Source organism: Cupressus sempervirens, chromosome 10 (assembly GCF_028749045.1).
Source record: "Cupressus sempervirens isolate cs-2001-9-10 chromosome 10, ASM2874904v1, whole genome shotgun sequence".
NCBI lineage: Eukaryota > Viridiplantae > Streptophyta > Pinopsida > Cupressales > Cupressaceae > Cupressus > Cupressus sempervirens.
This window is the reverse complement of record NC_143127.1, coordinates 305,795,850-305,822,624: the sequence shown is the minus strand read 5'-3', so window position 1 is coordinate 305,822,624 and position 26,775 is coordinate 305,795,850. Positions and strand designations below refer to the sequence as shown.

At 34.4% G+C, this 26,775-nt stretch overlaps 1 pseudogene; it reads right to left on the bottom strand.

Annotated features, from left to right (window-relative positions):
- The window catches only part of LOC149533849 (laccase-4-like), a 56,454-nt pseudogene that overhangs the window by 18,963 nt on the left and 10,716 nt on the right, over nucleotides 1-26,775 (bottom strand).

Below are 26,775 nucleotides of genomic sequence, written 5' to 3'. Positions count from 1 at the left end.
TGGAAGCTTTTAATAATGATGCATCTGAGCCATAGGTAAATAAGCTAAATGAAATTTATTTCAAATTGAATACTTTACCAATTAGTCTATTTGATGTTAAGCAAGCAATGATAACAATGCGTAGGATGTTGGAATGCAGCCTGACAATCCTTCTACACAATCTGTGAATGCTGAAGGTTCGCATTATGTGCATCCCAGTGTTGGAGGTATACATTTGCTATTAAATTTTTTATATGTAATTGCAATTGTTGTTTGGATTAATGTAACATTTTGTATAGCAGCTGTAGAGGATTGAGGCATCGATGTTCATGAGCGTGTTGACGTTGAGTCCAGACAAAATGATGTGGTCATATTAGGTAAAGAGCGCCACAGTTATGTTATTTAAAATAATTAAATACTTGTAACAATTATAATAAATTATTTTTAATTTAACTCTTTTATTTGTTATTGCAGAGGACCCCCCTTTGCAATAGCATATGAATTTGAGATCATCAAGAACAAAGAAAAGAACTGATGAGGGGGGAATTGATGATGACACTGATGCTCCTCTTAGAACTTACATAGAAAAAAGAAATAGAAAGAAAAAAATAAATGATTGTCATCTACATAACTTAATTGATAATGATTGAATTTCATGTCTCAATGAATTTAATTATGTGCTAATGAATGTTCATGAATTATGTGTTAATGCAAAATATTGATGAATGTTGTGTGTTTATGAATCTAATGTGTTAATGAATGTTATCATGTGATATTGATTGAATGTTTCTTAGGTGATAAAGTGGTGACTCTGTGCTCCCTTATTACCTCTGTTTGAGTAGTCTCTTTATTTTTAAAATAATAGCATTGACATCTTCCTATGAGACCAATGCCTCAACATCTTAAAAATATTGAAGAGAGTTTTTGCTGGAGCAAAAGAGGCTACATCTCCTCTTGAACTTGCAAGAGACAATTGTGGCGATGAGTTTGGACTAGGCGGACTAGGTTCATACTATCTAGGACTTTTGGACCTTGTCTAGGATGTAGGTTCACTTTATCTATGTTGTTGAATCATGGAATAAGTGGCATTGGATGACAAGGCAAAGGAAACTAGGTGGGTTGACAACCTTAGTCATAGATCATGGTCCCAACAGACATCACAAAACCCAAGAGTCCAAGAACTACTAAAATGCCAAGCTTCTAGAATTAATCTAAGTGATTAGTAAGATACATTTCATCTTACTCTCCCCTATTTCATTAATTGGTTTCCTATATTTTCTCTAACAGTTTACTTGTAGACATGTATGTAAAACTTAGAAGCCTGCATATATGATTAAATTTGTGGGGAGCTATTTTTAATTCTTTCCTAAATCTCAAAATGAATTATTGTAAAATTTTGTTTTGAAAACAATTTGTATATCTCTCAACTCCTTTTATCAAAAATGTTAATTTTTTGTTTCTATATTCTCTTGTAATCTACAAGAGAATAGTAGAGAGCTTCCTTAGAAGCCTTGGGTAAAATAGTTGATGATACTATCTTGGTGCCTATTGTTTTACAGGCACTACCATTCAGATACAAGGCATTTGTGACAACATTGAATGTCACGAAACATATTCCCAATTTTGAGGAACTAGTAAATCTCCTCCAAAAGGAAGAGTCTATAAGCCAAAATTGTGGTGAGGATGAAGAAGCCTATGAAGCAATTCGGTGGACTTCCCAACATCATTTGCAGAATCAGATACATATCTTGATGAAGATTGGAGAATAGTTAGAATCCTTTTTCAAAAAGATTGCTGAGTTGAGAGCTTCACAAGCTTTGTTTAAAAAAATTAACGATTCTATCTTAAGACCTACTGTTTCACGGGCATTGCCATCTAGATACAAGGTGTTTGTATGTCCCCTTTTTGGTATATATGAGACACTACTGAAAATATACAATTCCTACTTAAATAATTGTTTTATTGATCCAATTTTAATTAACAAGTAGTAAATAATGCAAATGATTCAAATATACAAAGGCATACACAATTATGATCAGAATGAAATGTCTTCCTGGTAAGTCCAAATGCAAATGTTGAATTTCTGTACAGTTTAGAATGTAGCATACAAATAAGCGAAGGCTGTGCCAAATATAACAATGTAAAAATATGCTCAATAACTTGAAGGGTTGTCTCTGATCTCTGTATTTAATCCATGCTACAAATACACATTGGTATGGTGTTCATGGACAGAGATAGGCTGTCTTCGGTATATCTTTGAATGGCTTATGCACTGATTCTCTAGATTGTGAAGCTGTCTCTGATATGGAAAATATGATTTATGCTTCTCTAATGGATGTTCTCTCTGATATACAGTTAAATAACTTGTACCAGTGTTTGTGGTAGTAACCTTCTATGCTCCTAAGTCGAGCACTTTCCGCAAGGGAATATATAAGTTATCAAACATCAATTCTTCACTGCCTCTTGGAGAGCTGATTGACCTGTATATATATGTGCATCAAACTATGAAATTGTGCGGGTGGAAAGATGCCACCCTTCATAACAACTGCTAATTATATTGTTACCCAATAATCATTCATGATTATTCAATGAACTAATCATGAGTAGTTATTGCTAACAATTGCCAGCCGATTATGCTATTAATCATGAATCACTAATTGCCAGGTGGATAATACTATTAGCATATGTTATTGTACTATGGTAAACTTATAAGGCCGATAGATGAATCGAAAGTGATGGCCGATCATATTTTTCTTTAGTCTAATGATGTATGGTGATTCATTAGTCTTATGATCTATGGTTATTGTTGTATTAGATCTGATGATTTTCCTTTTTTCAGAGATATGTGCATACTTATATGATGCTTAATGAAATGTGGATTGGAATGCAACAATGTGACAATGATAACATGATGTGGATGATGCATGATAATGATGCATTTACATCTAGATGGATGTGTCTATATATGGTGTGAGTGTCATGAATATATGTATGCATGTGATGGAACATCATAAATGGATGCATTTATGTGGATGAAAATGTATGTATCATGAGTGGATGCATATCTATGGATGGCAATGCATATGAAGTTCGATGCATATCATGATGATTATCACATAATGGTTGCTACTAGTAATCAAGTCATTGGTCCATCATGTAGCTCACTAGTGTCGATGATATAGACAAGTGATTATCCGAAGTTCACTTGTACATAGCATCAAGGTTAAGTGTCTCCATGGTGGATGGGTGCCTTGTTGATCAATTCTAACTATTATGCGAAGATGCAGATAATGTACGAGACAAGGTATGCTTCTGATCAAAGAATACATTCTTACAATATAAAAAATACATTGTATGAGACAAGATAATGTATGAGACAAGGTATATGATCAAAGAATACATTCTTACAATATAAAAAATTACTTGTTTATATTGTAAGAATGTATTCTTTGATCATATCATTTATCAACATTCAATTTTTTGGATTTGTGGTTAGATGAGTTCAATTTTTTAATGGCTTTGGTAGGTAGAAAGAGAACTTTTGGTTTAGATTTTTGTTTAAACATCTTAGCGTAATATCTTTGTTTAAAAATTTCTTATTTTTCATAAACAAAATGTCACAATTTAGAAAGTGTATTTAATTATTTTATTTATGTTGCAATAAATTATGGATATTAATTTAAAGGTCAAGTAATTTTTTTAAAATTATTAGTTTCGAGCCAATATTTTTTTTTTGGTTTAACTTCCACATCCGTCGCAATTGCGACACCAATTGCGACGGGGTTATCGTCGCATGTACATCAACCCCATTGCAATTGCTGGGGATTCCGTTGCTATTGCGACGGCAACCCTAGACATTGCGACGAGGTTGTTGTACATGCGACGGCAACCCCGTCGCAATTGGAGTCGCAATTGCAATGGATGTGGAAGTTAAACCAAAAATATATGGCTACATAGCGACGGATGGGCGTCGCAAATGCGACAGAAACCCCGTCGCAATGTCGACAGAAAGAAGAGGAATTGTGACGGGGTTGGTGTGACAATAAGGTGGTTGCAGAGCGACGGATGGGTGTCGCAAATGCAACGGCAAGGGTAGACATCGTAAATTGCGACTAAATAACTACGTCTATGTCTGTGGCAGTCGCGACACATTTCTGTCGTAATTGTGACACATAGCCATCGCAAATCGGTGCCGAATCTATTAGTGATAGAACATTGACACTATCTCAGGCTGATTATGTTGAGAAGGTGTTGCAATGTTTTTCTATAGAGAATGCTAAAGCTGTCAGCACACCTTTACCTGGTCATTTGAAATTGACTAAGGAGATGTGTCCTAAGACATAGGAAGAGGAGAATAAGATGTCCAAGGTACCTTATGCTTCAGTTGTAGGAAGCTTGATGTATGCTATGGTATGCACTAGGCCAAATATTGCCCATGCAATGGGAGTCGTTAGCAGGTATATGAGTCATCCAAGATTTGAGTATTGGAATGTTGTCAAGTGGATTCTTAGATATTTGAGAGGAACATCTAACAAGTGTTTACACTTTGGGAGCTCTACTACTAATTTATAGGGCTATGTTGACTCATATTTGGTAGGGGATATTGATACCAGGCAGAGTACTACAGGTTATGTCTTTACTATTGGTGGGGCAACCGTGAGCTGGGTTTCTAAGTTACAAAAGATTAATTCTCTATCCACTACAGAGGAAAAGTATGTTGCTACTACAGAGGCAGCCAAGGAGATGATAGGGCTTTAGTTCTTCTTGGAAGAATTGGGACATCCTCAGAAGGATAATTATTTGTTCACAGATAGCTAGAGTTCCATTCATCTTGCCAAGAATTTAGCTCCGCATTCTAATACCAAACACATATAGTTGCGGTACCATTTCATTCGGTCAATTTTGGAGGATGGACAATTAAAGCTGGAGAAGATACATACAAATGACAATCCAACAGATATGTTGACAAAGGTTGTAACAAGCAAGAAGCTAAACTCCTCTTTAGCTTCGATTGGTCTTCTAGACTAAACATGAATAAAAGAAGGGTAGAGTCCAGGGAGGTTTGATCCAATGGGAGCCCCATGTGGTAGTGGTATTGCTACAGGATCAGTCTCCAAGTGGGAGATTGCTGTTTAGTGTGGAGCCTGATCAGTCCCGAAGTGGGAGATTGTTAGATTGTGGTGACTGATCAGGAAAGTATTGTACATACTCCATAATTTTTTGGGGTTCTTGCGATAGTATTGAGCTGTAAGAGATTGCGGATTGTAATTAGGTTGTAATCACTAAATTGTAATAAGATTGAACTTGTTGTTTGGTGGACGTAGCCTAGGGATTGGGTGAACCACATTAGATCTTGGTGCCTTGTGTTCATTTCTGTGTGATCTATTATTTTTCTATTATTGGTTATATTTGCATGTAGTTTTTATTTCTATTCATGGTTTTATCCTAACATACAAATCATATTTACTTAAAAACTATTAATATTTTATTTATATCTAATACAAAAAGTTTTAATATTTTTTCACATTATATACAATAAAATCATTTAATTATATATTACATGTGATATGATATAATAATCATTTTATATATTAAAAAATAAATTATTAACCTTTAATATGTTATATTGCATATTATTTTAATCTTAAGTTTTGTATTGATTAATATATTATAAATTTTTAAAATATTAAAAAGAAAAAAAAAATTGAAAAGAAAAATCAATTTAAAAATATTTGTAGGAAAACATTGGCCATGACCATGAAAATTGGTGACAATTGCAATTGATGTGGAAAATACAAGTCACAAAAATGATTGTCCAAATGAGCAAAAATTACAAAGAACTAGCTATGCAAGTTTGTAATATTCTAAATAAATATAGTCTAGCATGATTATTTCATTTTACCTTTAACTACACATTTCTTGGGCAATATTTTGGTCATGATTTCCTATATTTATTTTATATTAATTTTGCCACTTTTTTTTTTTGGCATTTTAGCTAAAATTACTAAAATTATTTGTGAGTTACTATACTTTGTGATGTCTTGTCCTAGCTATCATATATTATGACTGTTGGCCTCATTTTTCACTACCCTTGTTTTGTTATGTTTAGCAGTGCAAAACCCTAAATGTGTGCCCTAGAATTTTGGGAATTAGGTCAAAATCCTAGGCAAGAAATTCACCATATAAACCCTTACGCCTTGTCTTGTTTTTCCCTAGCCTTTGAAAACCTTATAAAGTAATATTTCAAATACATTTTGGTGGGACACTCTTATGCTAAGGTTTATCCACGCAAAGATACTTTTATTCATCTTTTTAATAAACCTTATAAATTTTTCCTTAATTGCATTATTTTATTTGAAAAAGGTCCAAGTTGTGATATCTTTGAAGCACCATAGATCCTTTCAAGATCAAGGGTTATGGCTTGCCCACAATATGGAAATGTAAATTCTTTAAATAATGTGGGCAAGCACCTTTATGACACATAGCCCCTGCTGATGTTCAAATGTCAATGCGCCAAAAAAGTTCTTAGTTGTTAGAAGTAGTTAGACCTTTTGCAGAGTTGTCAATGTTCCTCGTGCACATTTTAAATTTCCTGTGATGTCATTGGTTGGTCTTTTAATGATATTAATACTTTGCAGTTCAGATTTTGTGATTGTTGATTTAGCAAGCATCAAGGGATGGCGCTTGCCCGCAATATGAAAATGCATGAGTTTTAAGCAATGCAGGTAAGCCCCTTCACGACGCGTGCCACAAAGTGATATCATGGGGCCACCTTTCTCAGAGGGTAATAACAACTTGTCATCCATGGAAAATTGTCAGGTGAGTTGGAATACGAAGGAAGCGCCTCATTGGTCCGTCCAGCTAACTAAGTATATAGTCACAAAAGATTTTTGATCACGTAGATTTAAATAAGATCTAGGGTTAGCACTTACCCACAATATGGACTTGCTCGACATTTAAATAATGTGGACAAGCGGGCATAGTGGGACCAAGACTTAAAAGGAATGCTGAGTCATGCCATGCTAGAAAGGTTAGATGAAGTAAAGAAAGCTGATTGGTGGTAGGTGACAAGTATGCCAAGTTGGAAGGAGTGATGTCATGGGCATTGAAACTCTAAATGCTGCAGTCAAATTTGTTAGAGCACGTTGATTAAAAGATGATATTCTATTGGTCAAGCTAGTTGAGTGGGCAGTAAAATTAAATGTTTTAGACTCGCCGTCGATCTAAGTAGGATCAATGGAGAGCGCTTGCCTACAATAAGAGGATGCAAGGTTTTTAAATAATGTGGGCAAGCACCCTTTTGACACGTGGCTGGGGGCTCTAAAAATTTTAATTACATTTTACTTTTTGAAATAAAGTTGTCTAATTTTTGAGAGATCAACAGGTCAAATTCAAATTTGAAATATAACACAAAACTAATGGTTAAAGGAAGTAATATGACTCAAATTTTCCTTCATGTGACCTCAATGCATTGGTGTAATATGAAAAATTGCCATTATTGAAACACACAATCGCAGATTTTTCAAAGCGAAAGGATATCTAGAGCTAGGGCAGAGAATTTCTCAAGGGTTTCAGCGGATTTGTAGAGAAAATTGCAGAGAAAGAAGGGGAAATTTAGCGGGTAAGTAACCTGTGACCATAAGAAATCTAGAATTTTCTGTTGTAAGAGTGTGAAATTTTAAAAATACCTCCATAGAAGGAATTTTCTAGGAAAACTGATTATTTAAAGAGGGTTGTGCATGATGATTTCGTGGAACAATTTCCCTTATTAGTAAATGAAATAACTAAAGGTAGGGAGCTCATTCCTAAGAACCCTAGGGTAGTTTCCGCTGAGGGTTTCTATGATAGGCCAAACTGGGTAAGAGATGCCTAAGTATCTATGGGAGGTTTACAATTGTTCAAAAAATGGTTTGCAGAAAGGAATTAGGATACCCCCATCAGCAATGGCTGGGAATTCATCATTGGAAGGTTAACAGTCCCTACAATTTTCTTTGATAGTGATCTATTGACTGACCTGGCTAAGAAATATGATCCTATTACGGGGTGGGTGAAGAATAATTTTGGTGAATCTTTTTAAGGTTTTCCCTAAGCTGCTCAATGAAGTTTTTAACCTTAACCCTAACCACACTATGCATGAGATCATTGATATGGATGATTTGCAAGAAAGATATGATGCACAAAGAATATACCTGAGGATAGGGCCATTGTAGGAGCATGCTGCTAAAGTTGGAACTTTGTCTTTGATTACTCTTAGCACACCCGAGCCATTACTAAAAAGACATTTTAACCCTAAGGCTTAGGCATTATATATTTCTCTTTGTAAGATTTTTGGAATGGAAGAAGTCGAGCAAATCCTAGGCTCAATTGTCCTCATAATAGCTAAAACTCTTCAATTTGGAATGAGCACTATTCTAGATTTTGCTACTTTTCTTCCAAAGGAAATTCATAACGGTTTGGTGGGGATAGCAAGGGGAAAAGTGGATAAACCTTTCTATTGGTATTCATTGCTCATGTATGTATATTTGTATAAGGGACTTGCCTTCTTTTCTTAGGGTATGGAGTTGGAAACAATTAGAAATAAAGAGAGGAATCCAGTATAGTTGTGGAGTGTGGATATGACCTCAGAAGCCATAGATGCCAATTATGTGAGGTTTGAAAGATATTTTGTATCAAATCTTATATTTCTTTTGAAAGGAGACAGCCCTAGAATTCCACAAGCACTGTTAGAATTGGTTAGACCCAAGGACCATGCAAAAGTGCTATTGATTAGTCATAATCGGGGGGATATAATTCCCTATAATGTTTCAATAGTGATAAGAGTATTTGGCTTCCTCAAAAAGCCTCATGTGCTACCATTTCATGTGCCTTTGAAGATAGGAATAGCCGAGATGTTATGGCAAATAGGCACTATAGATGAGAGCGAGTTGCCTAAGAAGGGTACATTTTTTCCTATTGTTACTATGGCACATGATTTTGTTTTTGTAAGGAAAGGGTGGAAGCATTTGAATTTTTTCTTTGATAAATATAACATGGTAGAATCTCATGCAAGGTTTATTGATCCTAGAGGATTCTATGACCTCTTAAGAGAGAGAATAAAAGCTTCCTGAATGGTGCAACAATTTTACTACCCAAAGGATGTGATTAGAAATTTTTTTACTTTGCAAGAACAAGAATTGAGAAAGGACAAATGGATAGTATTTAGCAAAACCCTAGAATTCATAAATGCTTTTGACCCCAATTATGATCCATTGAAAGATAAGAAATATTGGGGAGCCAAGATGCAAGAATTGATGAATAATTTTTCTATGATAATACAAGCCATGAATGAGAAGAAGGATGCATATGCAAAGGCTTATCTAAACAAGGCTACAGAGGTGCAGAGGAGAATAAACAATAGAAATATGGTGTCTCCAAGTCAGTACACTTTGTAGAAAAGGGTAGGATATGTAATGATCCAGAATGTACAATAGGTTCCTCCTCAGTAGAGACCAAGGCTAGAAAGCCCACCTACAGCTAGTGCTCCAAAAAGACAAAAGTTAGAGCAAGGGTATTCTTCTCAAATGGAATAATATTCCCCAAGGTAGTCTCCAATTAGAATTGATGATGAAACATTTCTAAGAGAGTAGCTTAGACAAATTGGTGTAGAGGGAGATGTAATTTTTATCTCCACAGATTTGGAGATTGGTGAGCCACAAGAACCACCTACACCTTCCTTGGATTTAACTATTGTTGATTACCAAGGTAAGAAAATTGATCCAATAGTTGCCCAAGCCTTTGAGAGGTTTATTAATGATAAAAAATTTGTGAATTCTAGGGCATTTGCACAATTTTTATGGAGGCTAAATATAGGAAATTTTGAGAAGACTTGTGAAAAGATAATGGTAGAGAAACCTGATAAATTAGACTCTGTTATTAAAGAAGAGGTAAAATCTAAGTTTCTGAATGATTTTTCTCAATTTACACCTAACGCCAGAAGGCAAGTAGTTAGAAAGTCAAGAGTCCTTATTTTACCTGAATGGGATATAGTGAATGATTTTTCTCACACTATATAAGTGAGATTCCAGAGCTACAGAAAGGGTCCAATTTCTAATACTATAGGTAATACTTAGTTTGTTTTTGGTCCAATGTTTGAGCAAGTTTTATGATGTATCATCTTTGTTAGTTCCTATGAATGCATTAATATACAATGATCTCTATGTTACTTCCTAAGGTCATTCTGAGTTACTGCAAATGTATACAATTTTCAAAGAAAATGAATACATATTATGAGTTGTCCCCATATCAGTTCTTTCTAAATTTTGTCTCCTTTTAGTTGCTTAGTTATCTTGATATTGTATGAGTAAAGGCTTGTGCAATTGAATGCAATCCATTTAGGTTGTATATCTATTCACCACTGCTATTAGTTCAATGGATTAAGTAAAAGCTTTGATGAACTAGATAAGGTTTCTATAGTATTAAGAAGGATGTTTTGAATGATGAATTCTGATAAGAATTGCTGATAATATTTACATTGTAAGGGAAAAAATTAGATCAAAGGATTTGTAGTAGACTCTAAACCCTAATGGATTAGGCACTGGTCAAAATTGATTCAGTTGAAAGAGAAGTATGTCATAAATGGGTTTCAAATGCAAAATTATAATCAATTTCAGTTTTATTTCCTAAACATCTTCAAAGTTGGTCGATACTTGTTTACATAGAATGTTTTAGCTTTAGTTAGCCACTATTGCTGAGAACACGTGCAAATCTATAGAAGAATTTCGACCAAATTTGTTATATGGGATGTTTTTATCAAATTGTCAAGAATTATGCATGTATTTGAGGATTTGAGATGAGAATCAAAATGAAACTAAAATAATTCTCATAGAGTCTTTTCTAGTCTTGAATCATCCATGGGTATACCCACCCTAGTTTTGCAGAGCCTAAAGAGTAGAAAACCACCATTGGTTTTGTTGAAGCTGGGTCCAAATGGTTTGCACATATAATTGTAAATAGGAATTGGCTAATTCTTAGATTGTCTGAGTGATATCATTTTGGTATTGAACATTTTGTTGTTCGATAGTTTTAGAATACCAACAAAATGGCGACTCTACTAGGGAGTTGTCCAACACATCTATGAAATGTACTGCAGATTCTTTGGTCCTGTTGTATACGTGTGTCAGGTTGTCTAAGTTTTTCCTTGTGGTTATAAGGGGATATTTTAGTGACAAACCTTGAAAATTTAAAGAGACAATAGCCCAAATACCACAGTGACATACTAACGTATCTAGTTTCTCCAAGTGCCTTATCTAACAAGCAAGAGTTGTAGTCATACAATATTAGTGGTTGGTCTATTTGTACTTGATATTTCTATCTCTATTTGTGATTTTCCTCAAAGGCACAAATACTTATAATTGTGTATTTTCCTAAGAAAAGGGTGGCGACTCAGTCAAGGTTTTGGAGCTAGTGCTAATTTTATAAATAGTGAGTATGGCTAAGAAAAGGAGAAATACAAGAGCTTACACTAGAACTCATCCTGATGAACTGTATACTGATTTATCTAAAGATAGTAGGAAGAACCTAAATAAGAAAAGGATAGATCCAAACGCCACCTAGAAACCCATAGGTAGTGTATCCACCAATTCACAATATCAACCAGTATTAGGGAGAGAGTCTCCCTCACTCAGTTCTAAATCAAAAACCACAAGACTCTTAGGAGGCATTTTTAGTACCCTAGTAGCAGATCAAAAAATATATCAAGATAAAGATATGTCACCACTAGGAAATATATCTCCTAGACTTGGGTTGATAGCTAACATGAATCAACGATTAGGACTCAACAACTCATTTGGAGATCCTTTTAACCCCAACACAGCCTCATACACAAAACCTAACCTAATAGATATGGATGACCCTACTGATTCAGAAGCTACTTCTGTCGATCCTAAAGAATTACAATCAGAGATAGGATTTTTGAAGAAATGGGTTACTGAGGAAGAAGCTAAATGCATTCATCTTGTAAAAGAGGAGCAAGCCACCTTGGATGCCATAATAGAAAGAGATGCTCTACAGAGAAGGATGGATGCCTTGAAGGAGCAGAATAAAAAGTTAGAAGAAAAAACTATGACTCTCCATACTGATGTTTTTGGAGACGTAGATAGTCTGAGAGCTAAAGTTCAAGAACAAGAACAACGCCTGAGTCAAAAGGAAGAACTAGTTATTGCTCAAGTCCAAGACTATAAACCTGTTCAAGTAAATCCTGTAGAACCCATTGTGAAAGCTGTAGACAAAGGAAAGGGTAAAGCTATAGGAGTCCAAATAAATGAACCACAAGCTCAACCAAGAAAACCCATAAAACCCTCCATGTCAAAATTAGATCTAGATCTGGAGAAGGCTAGAAAAGAGAAGGAAGATCTTGCAAAAGAACTCGAGAAGGTAGAAAATGAAGCTCAAGCTATAGAAACTAGGAGAAAAATCTAGTTCCTTAAGACTAATTCTACATTAGCCTCATGGCCAAATTTATCCACCCTAGCCTTAGCTTCTATACCTTCTTATGGACCAGTAGTCTCAGTTCAAGGAATATCGCAATCTACTCCTGCCTCATCATCCACCACTTATACTCAAGCCCCTATTGTCCAACCTCAACAATCCCAAAATGTTCCTCTAAACCAAGCTAATATAGCAAGTACCTCAAATGTTCCTGGTTTCTAGAAGAAACCTTTATACCTAGAAAAGTACAAAAAAAATCATTTGTAGGTATTCCTGGTGCTCCACATCCAATATCTTTTGATTTAAGAGATAAAGTGGTTAAGTTTTCTGGAAATAATGTTGTTACTGGTGAAGAACATTTGAGAGTTTTCATAGACATGTTAAATGATTATGAAGTTGAATATGAAGATGTGGTCATGAAGTTATTTGTTCATTCACTAACTAAGGATGCAAGGGATTGGTTCAGAAGGTTTCTTGATGATAGTATCACCTCATGGAGTGACTTGGAGAAATTATTTAAAAAGCAATATGGAGACAACACTAATGCAGGATTCATGTTAAATGAATTCAATAACATCAAGAAGAATCCTAATGAGTCCACATTCAATTTCAATGTTAGGTTCTAGAAAGGTATGTACAAACTATTTCAAGTTATGAGGTTGAATGAGGATGTTTGTCTCACAACATATTTTAATGCTTTTGATAGAAAAATGGCTTATCAATTGAAGGATAAGGATCCCAAAACTTAAAGGGATGCCTATTAGGTTGTCGTAAATATAGAAAACAATAGAAAAGCATTTGGTAAAATGGGTAGAAGAGATGACCCAAAGCTTTTCAATCCTAAGAATAATAACAAAAGGGAGGGTGATAAAACTCCTATAGGAAAAAGGCCCAAAGAACCTACAATAGTGCTGGTGTTGGAATTACTAAAGAAGATGAATCCCCCTAGTTTCAATAAGCCAACTGTTGTTGAGAAAACCCCTGTGAATAATAACAATTTCAATAGACAACCTAGAATGCAGAATTACCCTTACACTACTCAGTGGAAAGATGGTAGGCCAGTTCCTAACTAGACATAAAATGTGAAGGATAAGAGTACCCCAGACCCCCTGCAAAGGAACACTGTAAACATGAATGATGATGTACCATGGTACATTGTATGTCAATCACCTCATTCTTTTGATTATTGTGTTGTTTCTCAATCATTTGCCCTAGATCAAGGTGTGCAACTTGAAGAAGAAAATGAAGAGAAAAGCCATTATGATATAAGTCGCAATATGGTAGGCATGTGTGATGATTGTATAGATTGTGATTCTGAAGAACCTAAAATAGATATTACCAGTCAGAGAATTTCTTATCATTTACATCATGAGCAAGTGTTTTCAGATGATGAAGGTTATGATGAAGATAAGGTATGTGTTACATCTTTTGATGTAGGTCACATAAGCTTAAGAATGCCCTCTAAAGAGGAGATTGATAGAATCACAGTAGAAATGATTTCTCAAGTTCATAGTAACTATGATTTGAGAAATAGAATAGTAAATAATAATGCAGGAAAGCCATCCAGTGTATTCATCAAAGATATTACCCATAAGATGAATGATGAAAATAAGGTCAATATAGATGTGCCTAAGATCAAAAGACAACAAGGTTAAGAAGTGGGAACCAAAAAAGAAGATTCAATTTCAAACAAACAAAACAACAAAAGTAGTTGTGCAAGAAAAGAAATTAGGACCTGATACTATCAAAAATAGTGGTTCTTGTTGTTCAAAAGACTTCAACTCCAGGTATTCTTGTAAAACGCACTATTGTTGAACCTGTTGATATGATATCCATGTTGTCCCAAATAACTGTAAAAGTACCTTTGTCTAAACTTCTTAGAATTGAAAAGCATAAAAGCAAGGCTTTATCATGGTTGGGAGGGATAGGAAACAACAATATTGTTGTAGAAAAAAGTGTTATCCAACAAACCCCATTAGTAGTAGAGGATAGTGGTATCATATCTCAAATTCCCCAAATGTTCTTGGATGACTCATCAGTAGCATATATACAAGATATTGACCCATTGTTTCTCAGTCTAATTATAAAAGGGAAGACCCTAAAAAATTGCATGATAGACTTAGGAGCTTCTAACACCATAATACGTTTCAAAGTAATCGAAGCCTTAGGGTTGAATGTGGACACCAAGCAGGGAAAATGTAGAGGTATGGATGCTAGGGAAGTCCTAGTCATAGGTACCATAAATTCTTTACCATTCAAATTAGCTACATATCCTGAAATAGAGTTGACCATGTCAGTTCTTGTAGTGGATATACCTCCACACTGTGGAATGTTGCTTTTGAGAAAATGGAGTGCTACAAAGGGAGGCAGTCTGCAATGTGACCTAACTTATGCTACTTTTCAAATCAAAGATAAAGCTATCAAGGTAAATAAGGAGCCAAGGGCCAGTCACATTTTAGGAGAAGAAATTGAAAAAGATGCCACTTGTTTCTTAGATACTGGTGTGAATGCATTTAGAGCTGAATTGATTATTCAAGAAGTTGAGAATCTTCTTGTTGTAATTGAACATGAAGTTGAATGTTGTATGAACTCACCAATATTATGGACAATGTTTTTTGATGGGGCTAGTTCTAAAGAGGGTGTAGGGGTAGGGGTAGATTTTGTTTCTCCAAAGAAGAACACTTTCAAATATTCTTTTACCTTAAAATTTTTATGTACTAATAATATAGCTGAGTATGAAGCCTTGTTGTTAGGGTTGAAAGTTTCTACCCACCATAGAATTAAGAAATTGCATGTCATAGGAGATTCTGAACTAGTTATCTCCTAGATAAAAGAAACTTGTGCATCCAAGAACAAGAGATTAAAGTAGTATAGAAATGTTGTTTGGGACTAGATAGAATCTTTTGATGCATTTGGTATCTCATGGAGAGAAAGGACTCAAAATAAGATGGCTGATTTATTAACAAATTTAGCAATCAAACCTAAGGAGATGTCATTTGTAGGAATTTCTCAAATTGAAGTATAGAGTAGACCTTTGATACCTAATAATATTGAAAATTAGCAAGTCTTTGAAGATGATAAAGACATTTAATTTTTTTTTTTAAATGAAGACAAATACCATGGTCAAGAAATGGATTGCAGTGATTTAATTGAAACTATAGATGGTAAGGAAACCATTTTTGGCTAGGAGATTATGTAGTTGAAAACCAACAAGGTGCCTAAGGGGTTAGTGGTTTTGGAAAGTATTTTTTATAATCAGGATAGAGTCAAACCAGGAGTTAAGGACCCTAAGCCTCAAGAATTAGAAGAGATAAACCTTGGTACTGGTGAAGCTCCCAAAAAGGTTTATATTGGCCAAAATCTGCCTACTGAAATCAGAAAACTATTAATTGACTTGCTTAGGAAGTATATACATGTTTTTTCATGGTCATATGGTAACCTGAAGGCTTATAGGGAAGATCTATTCCAACATGTCATACCACTTAAGGATAATGTAAAACCTTTCAGACATAAACAAAGACCAGTAAATCCTACCGTAGCTCCCAAAATGCAAGAAGAATTGATGAAGTTAAGGGATGGTGGGATAATCAAACCAATTAGATATTCCATCTGGGTCTTAAATTTGGTACCTATTAGAAAGAAAAATGGAGACATAAGATTATGTGTGGATTTTAGGAATTTGAACATTGCATCCTTGAAGGATAATTATGGATTACCAAATATGGAAGCCATGTTGTAGCAGGTAACTGGTTCTGAGCTAATGTCCATGATGGATGGTTTCTCTGGGTACAATCATGTTCTAGTAAAGGAAAATGAACAATTTAAGACAACTTTCACAACCCCATGGGGAACCTATGTATATGTAAGGATGCCATTTGGCTTGATTAATGCAGGAGCTACTTTCCAAAGAGCTATGAATATGGTATTTCATTATTATATCAAAAAATTTATGGTTGTATACCAAGATGACCTTATAGCCTATTCTAAGAAGGATTAGGATCATTGTAGGCATTTGGAGAAATTTTTTATCAAAGCTTTGGAATATGGAGTATCATTAAACCCAAAGAAATACACTTTCAAGGTAACAAAAGGAAAATTATTAGGACATATAATGTCAAAAGATGGTTTAAAGATAGATCCTAAGAGAGTGGCAGCCATTGATAAGGTGCCAAAGCCAAAAAATGTGAAAGTGATACAATCTTTCTTTGGACAAGTCAATTTTCTAAGGAGGTTTGTTACAGGCTTTGCTGAAATTAGTAGGCCTATTTCAAAAATGCTTAAGAAAGGAGCTATAATCAGCTAGGATGGTGAACCTTCATAGGCATTTTAGGATATTAAAACTACCATAAAAAATTCTCTAGTTCTTAGAACTCCAGATTACATAAAACCCATGCATATATTCTCTTCTACATCTTCACACTATAGCCGCAATCTTGTTGCAGAAAAATGAAGAAGGATATGAACAACCCATTGATTTTTTTAGGAAGTCACTACATCTTGCTAAATTGAAATATGAGATAAATGAAAAACAAGCATATGCTTTAGTAAAGGCTGTTAAGGCTTTTAGATGCTACTTGATAAGTACTATTGTCATTCCATTTGTGCCTAGTGCTACTATCAAAAACATAATTTCTTAGCAAGAAGTGTTAGGGAGAAGATGTAGATGGATCAAAAGGATCCAAGAATTTAATATTGAAATATAGATAACTAAGTCAGTAAGAGGTCAAGGTTTGGCTAAACTCGTGGCTGAATCTAATTTGGATGCCAATCAAATAAATGTGGTAGTTGATGACCTCAAATCTGACTTGTGTGACATGGATCATTGTGACTGGTATGCTAATGTTATCTATCATCTTCAACATATGGAAGCTCCTTCCCATTTGACTGAACATGAAAAGAGGATTACTAAATTACAAGCCATCAAATACATAATTGTTAAAGGCAATTTGTGGTGGAGAAATTTTGAGGGGGTGTTACTGAAATGCATTGATCAAGAAAAGGTAAAAGAAGTTTTAAATGAAATGCATGCTGGAGTTTGTGGAGGACACTATATGGCTAAGACTACTACACATAAGGTGATGAGAGCAGGATTTTGGCGGCCCTCTCTTTTCAAGGATTCTTAAATCATGATTAGAAAATGTGATGCATGACAAAGATTTGCTAGAAAATTGAAATTCTCAGGTAATACTCCATTAAAGCCAATTAAAGTCCAAGAACTTTTTCAATAATGGGGTATGGATTTCATAGGTGAAATCTCTCCGAAATCTAGCACTGGCTATTCCTTGATTTTAGTTACTACTAACTATTTCACAAAGTGGGTAGAAGTAATCCCTGCAAGAAATGCCACCAATAAAGTTGTTAATAATTTTTTGCTCAATAACATTATTTCTAGATTTGGTTATCCTCAGAAGATTGTAACAGATAATGCAATGTGCTTTGGGTCCGAAGAATTCAAGAAATTCTATGACAAATATGGAATCACTAGATCAACATCTTCCCCATATCATCCACAAGGAAATGGAAAAGCTGAGTCTACAAATAAGAGTTTTTTGAAAATAATAAAAAGGACATTGGATGATAATAAGAAAGCCTAGGATTCCAAGTTACAATTAGCAATATGGGCTGACAGGATAACTATGAAGAAAGCTATTAGTGTGGCACCATTTGATTTGGTATATGAAATTCAAGCAAGAATGCCTCAAAACAACCTAGTAGGTCTGTATAAATACATTCAAATGTATGATGAGGATATCACTGATGATATGCAAGAAAGATTGGATGAACTAGTTAGGCTGACTAAGGCTACAAAAGAAGCATCAAGCAGAAACCAAAAGTTGCAACTACAGGTTAAAGCACTCTATGATAAAAGGACAGTGAGCAATAAATTTGAAGATGGAGATTTAGTCCTTATGTGGAATGTCGGGATAGAGGATAAAGGAAAACATGGTAAGTTTGATCCCATATGGTTAGGTCCCTTTCTTATTGAAAACACATGGGGAGAAGATTCTTATATTATCAAAGATCTATCAGTGAACATTCTTGAACTGCCAGTTCATGGACAGTTCTTGAAGAGATATTTTTCTTCAAAAATACTTATTTTCTCCATGAATAGTAGTCTAGGTTTCCTTGTACATTGTATATAATCATTGTTCCTTCTGTACAATCCTTGTATATTCTTCTATTCTGTGTTTTTTCTCTCTCTAAGTTGTCATAGTTTTTAAGGTCAAGCTTGTGGTTTGCCTCTCCCAAGGATTTTGAGCCCTCATATGAATCTTTCTTATTCATTGTCCCTAGACAGAGCCACTATTGGCCTCATTTTTCACTACCCTTGTTTTGTTATATTTAGTAGTGAAAAACCCTAAATGTGTGCCCTAAAATTTTGGGAATTAGGTCAAAACCCTAGGCAAGAAATTCACCATAGAAACCCTTATGCCTTGTCTTGTTTTTCCCTAGCCTTTGAAAACCTTATAAAGTAATATTTCAAATACATTTTGGCAGGACATTCTTATGCCAAATTTTATCTGTGCAAAGATACCTTTATTAATCTTTTTAATAAACCTTATAAAGTTTGCCTTAATTGCATTATTTTATTTGAAAAAGGTCCAAGTTGTGATATCTTTGAAGCACCATAGATCCTTTCAAGATCGAGGGTTAGGGTTTGCCTGCAATATGGAAATGCAAGGTCTTTAAATAATGTGGGCAAGTGCCTTTATGACACATAGCTCATGCTGATGTTCAAACCTCAGTGCACCACAAAAGTTCTTAGTTTTTAGAAGCAATCAAACCTTTTGAAGAGTTGTTAGTGTTCCCCGTGCATATTTTAAATTTCTTGTGATATCATTGGTTGATCTTTTAACGATATTAATACATTATAGTTTAGATTTTGTGATCTTTGATTTAGCAAGCATCAAGGGGTGGTGCTTGCCCGCAATATTAAAATATACAATTTTTAAGAAATGTGGGCAAGCCCCTTCATGATGCATGACACAGAGTGATATCATGGACCCTTGTCATCCATGGCAAATTGTCAGGTGAGTTGGAATATAAAGGAAGTTCCTCATTGGTCTATCCAGTTGACTAAGTATATAGTTACAGAAGATTTTTGATCACCGTAGATTTAAATAAGATCTAGGGTTAGTGCTTACCCGCAATATGGACTTTCTCAACATTTAAATAATGCAAGAAAGTAGGCACAATGGGACCAAGACTTAAAAGGAATGCTGAATCATGCCATGCTGGAAAGGTTAGATGAAGTAAAGAGAGCTCATTGGTGGTAGGCGACAAGTATGCCAAGTTACAAGTGGTGATGTCATGGGCATTGAAACTCTAAATGCCACAGTCAAATCTGTCAGAGCACATTGATTAAAAGATGATATTCTATTGGTCAAGCTAGCTGAGTAGGCCATCAAATAAAAAGTTTTAGACTCACCGTCGATCTATGTAGGATCAATGAAGAGCACTTTCCCACAATAAGAAGATGCAAGGTTTTTAAATAATGCGGGAAAGTGCCCTTTTGACATGTGGTTGGGGGCTCTAAAATTTTTTAAGGCATTTTACTTTTTGAAATAAAACCATCCAATCTTTCAGAGATCGACAGGTCAAATTCAAATTTGAAATATAACACAAAACTAATGGTTATAGGAATTAATATGATTCAAAGTTTCCTTCATGCGACCTAAATGCACTAGTATAATATGAAAATTTGCCATTATTGAAGCACACAATTGCAAATTTTCTCAGAGTGAAAGGATTTCTAGAGCTAGGGAACATAATTTCTCAAGGGTTTTAGCAAATTTGCAGAGAAAATTGCAGAGAAAGAAGGGTAAATTTAGTGAGTAAGTAACATGTGACCATAAGAAATCCAGAATTTCTTGTTGTAAGAGTGTGAAATTTTAAAAATGCCTCCACAAAAGGAATTTTCTAGGAAAATTAATTATTTAAAGAGGGTTGTGCATGACGATTTCCTAGAACAATTTCCCTTATCAGTAAATGAAATAACTAAAGGTAGGGAGCTCAATCCTAAGAACCCTAGGGTACTTGTCACTAAGGGTTTCTATGATAGGGCAAACTGGGTAAGAGACGACCAAGTATCTATGGGAGGTTTGCAATTGTTCAAAAAATGGTTTGCAAAAAGGAATTTAGATACCCCCATGAGCAATTTCTAGGAATTCAACATTGGAAGATTAATAGTCCCTACAATTTTCTTTGATAGTGATCTATTGACTGACCTAGCTAAGAAATATGATCCTATTACAGGGTGGATGAAGAATCATTTTAGAGTGAATCTTTTTAGGGTTTTCCCTGAGCTATTCAGTGAAGCTTTTAACCTTAACCCTAACCACACTGTGCATGAGATCATTGATATGGATGATTTGCATGCAAGATATGATGCACAAAGAATATACCTAGGGATAGGACCATTGTAGGAGCATGTTGCTAAAGTTGACACCTTGTTTGTAATTACTATTAGCACACCCGAGCCATTACTTGAAAAGACATTTTAACCCTAGGGCTTAGGCATTATATATTTCTCTTTGTAAGATTTTTGGAATGGATGAAGCTCAACAAATCCTAGGCTCAATTATCCTCATAATGGCTCAAACTCTTCAATTTGGAATGAGCACTATTCTAGATTTTGTTGCTTTTCTTGCAAAGGAAATTCACAACAATTTGGTGGGGATAGCAAGGGGAAAAGTGGATAAACCTTTATGTTGGTATTCATTGCTCATGTATGTATGTTTCTATAAGGGACTTGCCTTCTTTTCTAAGGGTATGGAGTTGGAAACAACTAGAAATGGAGAGAGGAATCCAATATACTTGTGAAGTGTGGATATGACCTCAGAAGTTAGAGATGCCAATTATGTGAGGTTTGACAGATATTTTGCATCAAAGCTTAGATTGCTTTTGAGAGGAGATAGCCCTAGAATTCCATAAGAACTATTAGAATTGGTCAAACATAAGGACAATGCAAAAGGGCTATTGGTTAGTCATAATTGGGGGGATATAATTCCCTATAATGTTTGAATAGTGATAAGAGTATATGGCTTCCATGGAAAGCCTCGTGTGCTACCATTTCATGTGCCTTTGAAGATAGGAATAGCTAAGATGTTTTGGCAAATAAGAACTATAGATGAGAGGGAGTTGCCTAAGAAGGGTACATTTTTTTCTATTGTTACTCTGGCACATGATTTTGTTTTTGTAAGGAAAGGGTGGAAGCATTTGAATTTGTTCTTAGATAAATATAACATGGCAAAATTTCATGCCAAGTTTATTGATCCTAAAGGATTCTATGACCTCTTAAGAGAGACAATAAAAGCTTCCTGAATGGTGCAACAAGTTTACTACCCAAAGGATGTGATTAGAAATGTTTTTACTTTGCAAGAACAAGAATTGAGAAAGGAGAAATGGATAGTACTTAGCAAAACCTTAGAATTCATTAATGCTTTTGAACCCCATTATGATCCATTGAAAGATAAGAAATGTTGGGGAGCGAAGATGTAGGCATTGATGAATAATTTTGCTGTGATAACACAAGCCATGAATGAGAAGAAGGATGCATATGCCCAGGCTTATCTAGACAAGGCTGTAGAGTTGCAGAGGAGAATAAACAATAGAAATATGGTGTCTCTGAGTCAGTACAATTTATAGAAAAGGGTAGGATATGTAATGATCCAGAATGTAGAACAAGTTCCTCCTCAATAGAGACCAAGGCCAAAAAGCCTACCTACAACTTGTGCTCCAAAAAGACAAAATTTAGAGCAAGGGTGTTCTTCTCAAATGGAATAATATTCCCCAAGCTAATCTCCAATCAAAATTGATGATGAAACACCTCTAAGAGAGTAGCTTAGACAAATTGGTGGAGAGGAAGATGCAATTGTTACCTCCATAGATTTGGAGATTGGAAAGCCACAAGAACCACCTACACCTTCCTTGGATTTAACTATTACTGATTACCAAGGTAAGGAAATTGATCAAATAGTTTCCCAAGCCTCTGAGAGGTTTATTAATGATGAATATTTTGTGAAGTCTAGGGCATTTGCACAATTTTTATGGAGGCTAAATATATGAAATTTTGAGAAGACTTGTGAAAAGATAAAGGTAGAGAAACTTGATAAATCAGACTCTGTTATTAAAGAAGAGGTAAAATCTAAGTTTTTGAATGATTTTTCTCAATTTACACCTGAGGTCAAAAGGCAAGTAGTTAGATAGTCAGGAGTCCTATTTTACCTGAATGGGATATAGTGAATGCCATAGTTTTTGATTCAGTAAGGAAAGAAAAGGATGTGTAGTTTAAGACTAAGGAAGAGATATTATAGGCTCATAGGGGAGTCAGGTTTAGTGATGACCACCAAGCCCTTGTTATATGTTCAATTGAAAAAAGAGACAAGACCACAATGCAGGAAATCTCTACTGCACAACATACTAGTGCATTGACAATTTTTAGGGCTGGTGAGGTAAGCAGTAAGTAGATAATAGGAATGGCCTAAAAAATGTTAAAATTTGCTAGTGTTTTATTTGGCCAGGAAGAAGATAGATTTTCCCAACTCAATGCTAGGTTTGAAGAAGTTTTGAAAGCATATGAGGAGAGGGGTATGTAGATACAATCATTAGAGAACAAACTATCTCAAATGGAGAAGGTACTTGGGAAGAGAAAAGTATAAGAAACTAGTAAACCAAGGACTGCATACGCCCCTAGGCCAACTATTGAACCTTTCAAGTCCACTCCAATTGTTGAAGTACCAGATACCCTAGAAAGGCCACAGTTCTACACTATAGAGGAATTTGAAGAAGAAAAGAATAAATTATATTCATTGCATGTGGAACTAAATGATCAGTATGAAGAAAAATTGAGGCAGGGTGTCAAGTATTTGGTAGATAGAATTGAATGGCCATCATTTTTTGACTGATTGAAAAAGATTGTAGCTATTAAGGATGAATTAAAGAGAAATGAGGGTAGTTTCAAACCCCTTATGCAGAAAAGGACAAAAACAAATAAAGATATCACTACCATGTGTATATCTGTCATTCAACTACCATGTCATCAAATAGAACAAATATTTGATTTGCTAAATAAATTACAAGGTTTTGATGACAAACAAGATTCTTTTCAAAAAAGATTAATTATTTGTTTTTCCAAGTATATTGTAGAGAAGTTTGATTTGTTTCCTTGTGCTTTAAAGACCATTGATGAAGTGAAGGAAAAGGAAGAGTGAAAAAGAGAATTAGATGAAATTCTTTTTGAAAGGATGAATAAAATCATTAATGAGACTGGTCATTTGTTGTGGGCAAGGACAAATGAGGAGCTGGTAAAAGTACAGTTATTTTATAAAGATGTCAGGAAAAACCTTGTTGATATAGAGGTAGTTGCAAATTCTTTAATAACTGTACAAAGGGAGGTTCTAAATTTTGATTGGCTAGATGATACTACTTATAATGAGTGGAAAGATAAATTCATGTCTATAGAGCAGATGTAAGAAGATGACAAGGTAGAAGATGATGCAAGTGTGACTGTTACTTTAACAGTTGATGATGAAGATAGAGAAAATCCCCAAGTTAAAGTAAACTTGTAGGTAACTAAAGAGGACACATCACTTTCAAGCCTCGTGGTCACTTATTCTAAGGAATCGGAATGATAGAAGCATCAAATCATTGTACTTTTTCGATTCCAATGGATGTAATAGAAAGGGGCCCACAAAAGGAATGTTTGATGTATAAGTCTTTTTATTACTCACATTTTTTCATTTTGTGATGGGTGTATGTAAATATCTCTTGTAAAAGACACCTGTAAATTTCTCTTAGCCTAAAGGTTGTTGCATCTCACACTATATAAGTGAGATTTTAGGGCTAGAGAAAGGGTCCAATTTCTAATACTATTAGTAATACTTAGTTTGTTTTCGGTCCAATGTTTGAGCAAGTTTTATGATGTATCATCTCTATTAGTTCTTGAGAATGCATTAATATAGAATGATCTTTGTGTTTCTTCCTAAGGTCATTCTAAGTTACTGCAAATGTATACAATTTTCAAAGAAAATGAATACAAATTATGAGTTGTCCCCATATTAGTTCTTTTTGAATTTTGTCTCCTTTTAGTTACTTAGTTATCTTGATATTGTATGAGTAAAGTCTTGTGCAATTGAATGCAATCCATTTAGGTTGTATATATGTTCACCACTGCTATTAGTTCAATGGATTAAGTAAAAGCTTTGATGAACTAGATAAGGCTGCTATAGTATTAAGAAGGATGTTTTGAATGATGAATTCTAATAAGAATTGCTGATAATATTTTTTTTAAGGAAACAAATTAGATCTGAGGATTTGTAGTAGACTCTGAACACTAATGGATTAGGCAATGGTCAAAATTAATTCAATTGAAAGAGAAGTATGTCATAAATGGGTTTCAAATGTTGAATTATAATCAATTTCAATTTTATTTCCTGAAGATCTTCAAAGTTGGTCGATACTTGTTTGCATAGAATGTTTTACCTTTAGTTAGCCACTATTACTGAGAACATGTGCAAATCTATAGAATTTTTTTGGCCAAATCTATTATATGGGATGTTTTTACCAAATTGTCAAGAATTATGCACGTATTTGAGGATTTGAAATGAGAATCAAAATGAAACTAAAATAATTCTCATACAATATTTTCTACTCTTGAATCATCCCTCGGTATACCCACCCTGGTTTTGCAGAGCCTAAAGAGTAGAAAACCACCCTTGGTTTTGTTGAAGTTGGGTCCAAATGGTTTGCACATATAATTGTTAATAGGAATTGGCTAATCCTTAGATTGTGTGAGAGATATTATTTTGGTATTGAACATTTTGTTGTTCGATAGTTTTAGAACACCAACACTGAAAATGTAATAAATTCATCCTATCACAATTTTTATTATTTTTGCAATTAGAAAAAGAAAATAACCCTAGTAAAATTGTTCCCAGCCAATAAAAAATAAGAAATTATACTTCATAAGTAGATTAAAAAAAAAATCTTTATCAAAACTTTAGATTTTAAAATCTGTCTCTCATGCAAATAAATTGAATGCTTCTAGTGAAAACATTAGTTCAGACTAATAATTTTCAATAAAGTTAAGCTTGATCACTTTATTTGTTATTTATTTTAATTTAATAAATAAAAGACTAAATAGTTTATAAATATGATTAAATCGTAATGAAATTTTATATTTATTTTTCAAATATATATAAATATATATATTTTATTTAAAATTTAGAAAATATAAATTAAAATAAATACCATTAAACAATATATTAAGACATGAAAAATAAAATAGACACCACTTTTATTTTTATTTTAACAATCAACATAATACCTTAATAGTATAAAGTTTCATATAACTCTTAATGCCATTAGAGAGTATATTCATCCTGTAAATTGGAAAGCCATACTAGCATTTTCATAAAGTGCCCTTATTATAGAATACAAGTCTTATACTATTGTTACACTAATGCACATTCTTCTGTCTAGCATATTAGAGAAAAGAGACCTAAATAGTCTCTTTCTTCTTTGGAGAAAAGACACATTAATAGTCTATTTCTTCTTCTGCCACTATGTTGAACAAGCACAAAAATGGTAACAGTGAAATTTAGAAAACTAAGCACACATTGCACCATGAATTTGAAGACATAAGTGAAGAGATCAATAGCAAGGAAGATCTTTGGGTAGTGGAAGAACAGATTGTGATCTACCTCCATTTCCATTTAAAATGACCCATGCCATCTTCAATCCCCAACTGGTATGCAGCCCGAGATGACAATGCATCAACCATACTCTTATAATTAAACACACATAAGTTTACATGAATAAACCTTAAATAAGTGATTGAAATTAGTATTACCTAATCACAGTAATATGTAGAAACAAATGAATGTTAATGTAAACTATTATTCGTGAAATATAGATCAAAAAGTTTGAGACGATCAAATTTTAATAACAATATCACCATACCTGGATTGTCGACTAGGAATCTAAGAGCCACCCATCCTCCACTGGGAACTCCAACTGTGTTTCTCTCGAGAGGATCCACGAGATTAAAGCTAGCTGGGTCAGTGTTTGCATTGTAGTTTCCATTACCCATACCCACGATAAAGAAGTTGAAGCTATCCAGATGCAGAGGATGGCTCTCGAAGGTCAAAATATTGGTGTCCTACAGAACAAGCTGAACATTGGTGTTGAAGGAAAGCACTTTGACCCTCGTGTCATTGAGTGTTTGTGTGTTGTTGGGCGGTGTGCCTGTGTAGTTGAAAGGAAAAGGTGGATTGTCAGGAAAAGTAGTATTGTAAATTCCAATGGACTGGTTGAAGTAGTAGGCTTGAA